Source organism: Chelonia mydas, chromosome 6 (genome assembly GCF_015237465.2).
Source record: "Chelonia mydas isolate rCheMyd1 chromosome 6, rCheMyd1.pri.v2, whole genome shotgun sequence".
Taxonomy (NCBI): Eukaryota; Metazoa; Chordata; order Testudines; family Cheloniidae; genus Chelonia; species Chelonia mydas.
In genome coordinates, this window is record NC_051246.2 from 47928713 (window position 1) to 47939313 (window position 10601).

The following is a 10601-nucleotide window of genomic DNA, read 5'->3' on the forward strand; positions in this document are numbered from 1 at the left end:
AAGAAACTGATTACAGATGAAATCTCACCCCCAGAGATGTTCCAATAAGCTTATTTGAGATATAAGTACATAGCCAATATTCATAGCTTCAAATACAAAAATGATACACACATATAGCATAATCATAACCAGCAAACTACAACCTTTCCACAGACACCCCACTTGACCTTCTGTGTACAAGATGTGGTGCAGCTATAGGACCCTGTTTGCAACAATGATATATGTGGTTACAGAGTAGCAGCTGTGTTAGTCTGTATCTGCAAAAAGAAAAGGAGTACTTGTGGCACCTTAGAGACTAACACATTTATTTGAGCATAAGCTTTCGTGAGCTACAGCTCACTTCATCAGATGCATGCAGTAGAAAATACAGGAGGGAGATTTTATATACACAGAGAACATGAAACAATGGGTGTTACCATACACACTGTAATGAGAGTAATCAGGTAAGGTGATTTATTACCAGCAGGAGAGAAAAAAACCTTTTGTAGTGATAATCAAGGTGGGCCATTTCCAGCAGTTGAGAAGAACGTGTGAGGAACAGTGCGGGGGGGAGTACTCCTTTTCTTTTTGCGGATACAGACTAACACAGCTGCTACTCTGAAACCTGTCATTATGCAAGGCACTGAATTTAGCCGCATGGAGTGGAAATCCATCAACTTCATGAAAAAACTCATACAGATAGACATCATCTTCCTTTCCAAAGCAAACAGATGGACATCATACCAAAAGGACTGAAGGTAAAAAATCCATTACAATCTACATACCAAACAGACTATGCTGACAGATTGTGCCACACACTCTCAAAGAAACTGCGGAACCACCTGATCAACATCCTATACAACAAACATGGAAAGATTAAGAATGAGCTCTCAAAACTCAATACTCTCATAAAAAAAACAACCTTCCACACAAACTTCCTCATGGCTGGACTTTACAAAAATTAGACAAGCCATTTACAACACACACTTTGCTTCTGTACACAAGAAAAAGGACACTAAACTATCTAAACTACTACATGCCACAAGGGGCCACAACAGTGGTTCTCTTAACCCATCCAGCAATATTGTTAATCTATCCAGCTATACTCTTAGCCCAGCAGAAGAATCTGTCCTATCTCGGGCCCTCTCCTTCTGCCCCTCCACCCCCATGAACATGATACAGTTCAGTGGTGACCTCAAATCCTATTTTTGACGTCTCTGACTCAAGGAATATTTCCAACACACCTCTGAACAGCATACTAAGCCACAGAGACCTTCCTACCAACACTACAAAAAGAAGGATTCTGGGTGGATTCCTCCTGAAGGTCGAAACAACAGACTGGACTTCTACATAGAGTGGTTCCGCTGATGTGCATGGGCTGAAATTGTGGAAAAGCAGCACCACTTGCCCCATAACCTCAACCGTGCAGAACACAACGCCATCCACAGCCTCAGAAACAACTCTGACATCATAACCAAAAAGGCTGACAAAGGAGGTGCTGTTGTCATCATGAATAGGTCAGAATATGAACAGGAAGCTGCTAGGCAGCTCTCCAACATCACATTCTACAAGCCATTACCCTCTGATCCCACTCAGGGTTACCAAAAGAAACTACACCATCTGCTCAAGAAACTCCCTGAAAAAGCACAAGAGCAAATCTGCACAGACACACCCCTAGAACCCCGAGCAGGGGTATTCTATCTGCTATCCAAGATCATAAACCTGGAAATCCTGGATGCCCCATCATTTCAGGCATTGGCACCCTAACAGCAGGATTGTCTGGCTATGTGGACTCTCTCTTCAGGCCCTATGCTACCAGCACTCCTAGCTATCTTTGAGACACCACTGACTTCCTGAGGAAACTACAATCCATCGGTGGTCTTCCTGAAAACACCATCCTAGCCACTATGGATGTAGAAGCCCTCTACATCAACATTCCACACAAAGATGGACTACAACCTGCCAGGAACAGTATCCCCGATAATGTCACAGCAAACCTGGTGGCTGAACTTTGTGACTTTGTCCTCACCCATAACTATTTCACATCTGGGGACAATGTATACCTTCAAATCAGCGGCACTGCTATGGGTACCCGCATGGCCCCACAGTATGCCAACATTTTTATGGCTGACTTAGAACAACGCTTCCTCAGCTCTCGTCCCCTAATGCCCCTACTCTACTTGCGCTACATTGATGACATCTTCATCATCTGGATCCATGGAAAAGAAGCCCTTGAGGAATTCCACCATGATTTCAACAATTTCCATTCCACTACCAACCTCAGCCTGGACCAGTCCACACAAGAGATCCACTTCCTGGACACTATGGTGCTAATAAGTGATGGTCACATAAACACCACCCTATACCGGAAACCTACTGACCGCTATTCCTACCTACATGCCTCCATCTTTCATCCAGACCACACCACACGATCCATTGTCTACAGCCAAGCTCTACGATACAAGCGCATTTGCTCCAACCCCTCAGACAGAGACAAACACCTACAAGATCTTTATCAAGCATTCTTACAACTACAGTACCCACCTGCTGAAGTGAAGAAACAGATTGACAGAGCCAGAAGAGTACCCAGAAATAACCTACTACAGGACAGGGCCAACAAAGAAAATAACAGAACACCACTAGCCGTCACCTTCAGCCCCCAACTAAAACCTCTCCAGCGCATCATCAAGGATCTACAACCTATCCTGAAGGACAGCCCATCACTCTCACAGATCTTGGGAGACAGGCCAGTCCTTGCTTACAGACAGCCCCCCAGCCTGAAGCAAATACTCACCAGCAACCACACACCACACAACAAAAACACTAGCCCAGGAACCTATCCTTGCAACAAAGCTCGTTGCCAACTGTGTCCACATATCTATTCAGGGGACACCATCACAGGGCCTAATCACATCAGCCACACTATCAGAGGCTTGTTCACCTGCACATCTACCAATGTGATGTGTGCCATCATGTGCCAACAATGCCCCACTACCATGTACATTGGCCAAACAGGACAGTCTCTACGTAAAAGAATAAATGGACACAAATCAGACATCAAGAATTATAACATTCAAAAACTCGTCGGAGAACACTTCAATCTCTCTGGTCACTCGATTACAGGGCTAAAAGTGGCAATATTACATCAAAAAAAGTCAAAACAGACTCCAACGAGAGACTGCTGAATTGGAATTAATTTTCAAACTGGACACCATTAATTTAGGCTTGAATAAAGACTGGGAGTGGATGTATCATTACACAAAGTAAAATTATTTCCCCATGTTTATTTTTCTCCCCTACTGTTCCTCACACGTTCTTGTCAACTGCCCATCTTGATTATCACTACGAAAGGTTTTTTTTCTCTCCTGCTGGTAATAGCTCACCTTTCCTGATCACTCTCGTTACAGTGTTTATGGTAACACCCATTGTTTCATGTTCTCTGTGTATATAAAATCCCCCTACTGTATTTTCCACTGCATGCATCCGATGAAGTAAGCTGTAGCTCACGAAAGCTTATGCTCAAATAAATTTGTTGGTCTCTGAGGTGCCACAAGTACTCCTATATGGTTACAGTTCATGCCAATAACGTCACACGTAGCACTAACAACGTCCAAGGCACATAATGCAATCAATATTTCTCCAATTATGATGATTGGCAGCTTTTGCTATTCATGGAGCTACGCAAAGATACTAAATCTGATGTGTGGGGTGTTTTCATGTTTACAGTATTGCCAGACAATAAAACAATCTTTGAGTTTTGTAAACCCATAAATTTCTGTTTATGAAAGAAATTCTTTGAATTTTTCAAAGATGGTTACTTGCTTTCCAAATGATTTAGTGCTCATTCCCTCTAATGGCTGTCTGCACACCTATAATATTTTGCCAGCTACTGCAACAACATCTTCACAGTACTGCAGTAGTTGGCAAGCATTCTAGTGCATATTTTAGTTTGAGACTGCCAGAGAGAAAACTAAGGATTCATTAAAGAAAGGAAAATTGTAAGAAAAGAACAGTGGGTATTACCACCCTGCTGCTTTTCTCCATGAAACAGTGGAGGTAACATGCACTGTAGTCTAATTGCTCCTTGTGAGGAAAACTGGAGCGCAAGAGGAGCCAGGAAGGCAAGGAGATAGTGTACACAATGTCAGACACCTGGCTGCAGCAAAATGGCAAATTCCATTCCAAAAATGCTCCATTCCATAACATACTGGAAAATGTAAAATCCCATGGCTCCAAAATGGTAGCTTCTGCATGACCTTGATTGAAGTGAATAGGGCAGTTCAAAGCAGGCAGCATTGCATTGGTTCACCTGAAAAATGTATATCAGGTGTAATGTCTGCAATCATAAGGGCGAGAAATACGTTTTTTTTCAATGAAAGCACAGACAAGGGAGGAAAAGGTGCGATGAAACTTGTTTGCATCCCTGCCCAGGGCCTCATGACACATAGATTGAGAATCCTTGATCTAAGCAATTTCAGCTGATATAGGAAACACAATAGTAGAGGTAACAGACTGTTAATCTTTCATCACTTTTCATCACAATGTTTCTTTTTATAAACGCATTTTTACCCCAGGAAATCAAGATTATGAGCTATAAATGAACTTCATAATTTAGTTCTCATTTCTATGCCTGTTTACCTGGGAAAACATATACCAATTAAGTTCTTTTGTTTTCTCTGCTTAACAATTTAGGAAATAATGTACTGTCTTTGCTAATAAATGATACCAACAAACCCACAAAGGTCTATTGATATGATTTTTAAAAACTTGCTGATAAGGGGAAAAAAACACTTTGTTGCCATTTACCAATTAATTTTCCACCAGTGAGAGAAGAGGATGTGATTGGTTGTTAAACTACAAATATTTTAATCACTTCTTTGGTGAAGTTGCTTTGTTTCATAATGATCCCAGCGATCAAAGTTTTATGAGAAAACACATGTAACAGAACAAACACACAATTTAATTTACAATGACAATACATTTTACATGTTCAGAGACTGAATTAACAGTAGATGAAGTACAACATTTATCTATAGAAATAAATAAGCAGAAAGTCCATTTGCAAACGGATACGTGAACCTGGTTCTCTAAAGGATGCAAGTTAAGCATTACAAGCTTTACGTAACCAAAGCTCTCAGGAAAGTTTAATGAATATTTTTAAATATTTTTTCCTGAGCAAAGAAAAAGAATAGAAACCTCAATTTATAGGTTTCTTCAGTGACAGTCATAACCTGTACTATATGAGTGCATGTGTTCCTTATATCATAATATAGTAATATTTATTGTATTTTGAAGGGACTAAATGTCTTACAAGTTTAAAAAAAGAACCAACCCAACCTCACTTCTTATATGACAGTTAGTGAAGGATGGAGTATGATATAATGGTCATAGCAGAAGAAAAAACTTTCCATTTCTGACAATGACTGTTGTCTTGAGCAAGTCATTTAACTCTTCAGATTCCCCATCTCTTATGTGTTTAATTAAACTTACCTGCTCCAGCGGGCTGCTGTAAAGCCCTTTTTGGTGGATGGAACTAGAGAAGTGCAAAAATCATATTTTCTTGGCCATAGTTAAGTATATTGGCTTCTTGGATTGCCTTAATTGTGTATATGTTGGATTTTTCACAAGCTAAAATCGCACTATTATACGCGGTGCAGGTAGTGACACCTGTAGTAAAGGTTGCCTTAAAAGTTTCAGCTAAAACAGTTCAGCCATTTCCAAACATGAGGTTAAGGGAAAATATGTTCCTTTGCCTATCTAAAAAAAACCCAAAAAAACCACAACAAATCTCACAACCATTTTACTGACAAGCTCGAGCATCCCCATGCTTTGGAGCAACAGCTTTAAATTTGGCCCAGGTGTTGCCCTGATGTCGGGGTGGCCTTTTGCTGTCTCTGTGAAAATTTAGCTGAATCTAGCCAATTTATATGCCTTTGAAAAAATCTGAGTTTACATATGTTTGGTAGAGATTTGTTAGCATTTGGCAATTACATTCTCCATAGATTCCATCTGCAATGGGCATGCTCCATCCTCTCATAGCTCTTATGGACCCACCATACTGCTTATGTGCCAGTTCTACAGATTGATTGAGCATGCTCTATTCCAGGACTGAAGTGGCTGCGCAGAGCTTTCCTTGCAATTGCTCTTTCTGGCTTCTGGGGGAACTGGAAATTGGTATGCAGGATACTTGGCAGATAGTTTATGACTGTTTGCAGTGTATTATTTTCTTGTCTCTATTAATAACTGTAGACCTCATTGTGCCCCCCTCACACCCATGTGTTAACTGTATCTTCTATGGGCAGCTTGCACCACCTACACATGGAATGGGGACCCAGCCACTCTCACAGCAGTCTGTCATCCTTATAGGACCCTGTGGTGGGCACTCTGTGTCTGGATCCATGTGCGGGAGTGGGCAGGTAGGCTAGGGAGGAGGGCATGGACGAGTGGGATGCACATTTTACCCCTTGTACGCAATGGAGCTGAGGAGCAGAAAGATAACATAGCTCCAGAAAACCAAGGAGGAGTCCGGTGGCACCTTAAAAACTAACAGATTTACTTGGGCATAAGCTTTTGTGGGTAAAATACTTCAGATGCATCTGAAGAAGTGGGTCTTTTACCCACGAAAGCTTATGCTCCATAAATCTGTTAGTCTTTAAGGTGCCACAGGGCTCCTCGTTGTTTTTGTGGCTACAGACTAACACGGCTACCCCTCTGATACATAGCTCCAGAGCATACTCTCTTTCTACTCCCATCATGTTGTGGTTGGGATCCTCCTTCCCCCCACAAAGGAAATTCCCTTGCTGGTCAGTTGAAATGCACTGTGGAAGGATAGGTGGTTGGGAGAGACAGCCACTGTGGAGGTCAAGAGTCTCTGTTCAGATGGTCCTGCTTTCAAAGTAACAGGAAAGCCATCTCCAGAGCCTGGTACTTCAGAGAGAGGGGCAAACTACACTCCTCTCCTAGAGAAATCAATGATAAATCTCCATGAGGAAACCTCACAGAGATTCTACCCCTTTTCATGCTGGTTTTATTAGACCCTGAATTTGGCAGAGCATTCTTCCAAGTAATAACATAAATTGTTACCCAAACTGTCTCTATCTGCAGTCCTGTTTTATTTATTTATTTATCTATTTATCTATTTATTAAGTATTCAGCTCTTAAATTCCTCTTCCGTTACATGATAAATTCCTGTAGTATTATGTGATGAATTTATTGTAATTCCTAACCTAGAACATTTTAGCAGAAATGTTCCTGATACACATTAGATCGAAAATATAACAGTCAGATTCTGAATTTAGTTCTCAGCTGTGCCCTCCTATTGCCTTTCCCACTTTAGTGAAACTCCAAAATGGCTATTCTGTAACATTCATATCCTTTAACTTGCAAAGAGGCTAATTTCAGCATTTGATAAAGCATTGTTTGTGGAAATCATGATGAGTTTTAAATCCCGATCCAAAGAGTTTCAGTTTGCATGCTTCCTTTGGGATTGTTTCCCAAAATCAAATAACACAAGCCTTCCTAACCTGCACGTTCATATCTTCATTCCTCTCATTACAGCAACAGTAATAAATCAATAATCCAAGAAGAAATCTTAAAGAACTAATTGTTGTATGATATAACTATCAGAAAATGCAGAGAGCAATATGCTACTTTTGGCTGCTAAATGCCAGAAATAATATAAAAGAGACAAGGTGGGTGAGGTAATATATTTTATTGGACCAGTTTCTGTTGGAGAGAGGGACAAGCTTTTGAGCTTACAAAAAGCTCTTCTTCAGAGTACAGGGCAATTTTGTTTGCTCTGCTCTTCTAACTGGTTAACCTTCTTGAACTACTAGGACTCAGTATTATATATATATATTGATAAGAAACTGTTAATGAATCCACTGCGTGTATATATATATATACAGTGGATTCATTAACATTTTCTTATCAATGTAAATGATCTAGGTAGGAGCAATTGATTTCTCCCAGGAATTAATTGGACAGGATCAATCCCTGAATCACCAGCGTGACAAGATCATTCATCAGATGCTTAATGTCACAATGGGCTAAGCTTGTCCTTTCAGTTGGGACAAGATGGAAAACCCTGGGGGGAGGAGGTTTAAATCATTAGGCTGTTGACAATTAATGTTTGTACTGCTCTCTTCCACAGCCTCATTACTCTTAATACTGAAGTGAATGTTGCTGAGCCCAGAGGAGCTTTGTGATGTTTTATGATTTCTGTGTAATTTTATCCCCTACACTTTTCGTACTCAGTTCTCCAAAGACACATAATTATAGCAGAGATACAAGGAGAATGAAAAGCAAAATCACAATGCATAAAAAGTAACAGCTGTTATTGAAGCCAGTCTTTGCCAGGACTGGCCTAGGTTTTGTAGGGCTTTAACCAGCTCCCTCCCCACTTATGAAATCCTCCCTGATGACAACCTCTATGTATTTGTCAGTGTGGTTATATATGCTGAAGAGGGGGATTCTGCACACTATAATTTTGATGTTAGCATTCTATTTTGTGGGAAAATCCTTGTATGCAGTGGAGAGGGATGATACTAAGAGAGAAGAATCTTCTGCAGATTTTAGAAGAAGAGAGAGAATGGCAGGGTGTGGTGCTATTTGCTCCTATGTCTGGAGGCCTTTTTAAACTGGTACATAAGCAAATACCTTCTATTGGATTGTCCCAATGAGATGATTTGGCTCAGAGCAGACAGAATTTGTCACTAGACATTTCATATATTAGTTTCTGAGCATGAATTCACTTGCAATTTATATTTTCAAATTTGCTGTCTCCAAAACCAAGGACATACCTGCCCATCTACAGCACTTAAACAAGTACAGAAATAGGTTCAGTTTTAAGGTAGCATGCAGAAGAGAATGACAAAGAGGAAAGGGCCACATTTCAGAAATTAACTTCCACAGCATATCTATATATACCTTCTTACTACTGGAATAGTGGGAAAAAAGTAATTTCCTTAATTTTTATATGAAATTTATATATAAAATTAGACACATGTACCTCTTCCGCAGCACCCAAATTTTGGTGAAAAGGATGCCAGAAAAATGTTCATGGCAAGTATGCTATGCTACACCCTTTAACACAGTACCAAGCACAGTGGGCATGTGTTTAGAAACTGTGCCTATGTCATTCACAGCTGAAAGCTACATACATTCTGAGCCGAATGTATATGCCTACTGCAAGGCCTGGGGATACTGATCTGACACCATTTAGTCTATTCATTTCAACAAGAGGCCTCTGCCATCACTAGCAGATCCAGTGGCCTTCTACATTCCACAGGCTACTGACGCTTATTCATATTGAAACTTGTGGTTTGGAAGATAATGACTACTGAAGCATTAACCTGCCATCCGGTTATTACACTGAGTTGCACTGTAGTGTAACAGTATTGTGTGATGTAAGTTATTTTTCTCCTGGCTCCTCTCATTGTTTTCCAAGCCAAGATTTTTTTCATATTCAACAAAAGTGGTATATCTTCATAGTGGAATGTCTGATCCAAATATTGGTAGGGCATCATGACAGTACTTTCCTTTCTGCATTTCAGAACACTGCGTCTAGTTGTTTATCACACCTGTGACAGTGATCTCCTGTAACTAGTGAGTGTAGCACAGATCATATGGCTCATAATGGCTAAAAGCAAAGCTGTAATATTTGTGAACAGAACATTGTTTAAGACTATTGGAATATATCCATTAAGAGTGAGGAAATAAGTTTTGTCTGGATGGGCTCAAGAGTGCTCTCATTGAAAGCAATTCAATTTTTACCACTGACTACAATGCAAGCAAAATAGGATTCAAATGATTGTGTGAAATGGCAGAGGTGCTATCACCGGCAATGCAAGAAGAAATGATTGCTTAAGCCATTTGTGCATGTATGACATTACAAATAAGTGCTTCAAGGTAGCAATTTATGTGTATGGAATTTACAATATGCAAAATCAATTGCTCATTTTAGGATAACTTAGAAATATTTTAACTGAACAAAAGTCTTTTATCTGATAAACTGACAGAGAATTGCATACTGTACTCTCCCCCACCCATCCTATCCAAATTAGTTTTTCTGAATCTTTCTACAGATTACATGCCTACATTTTGTAACCGGTTAACTTGAGGAGGGGAAAAAATGACACAAATCGTTCTTTGTCTGCTTTTCCAATAATGTCAAAAGCATGTGTCACTGACACTGTCAGTTTGAGATTGTTGTTGGAAACATGAAATAACATGCAGGGGACTAACAAGAACAATTTGCAGAAGATACGTGACATATAAATATATATGCACCTCACTAGTCAGCAGACATATGGTGGCATCTGGAATTACTATCTTAACCAGAGCTAATAGCGAGCATACACCATTCACTAATTACAACAGGAAAAAGCTGGACCCTGTGCGCTGCACTGGCAAATTGGTCCCAGTGGTATCTAAGGTATTTCACTGTTGTCATTATAGCCTCAAGCAAAGTCAGGATATTTGAACAGAGTATGGTTTCTTCAACCTATTAAAGATATTATATCCCTATTTATAGTCTAGTTCCATGAACAGAACATTCCAGTAGAAGAACATTTACTGTAGACATTTTGGAATATGGAGTTTTTAAAGGCAGTTGTGTTTAG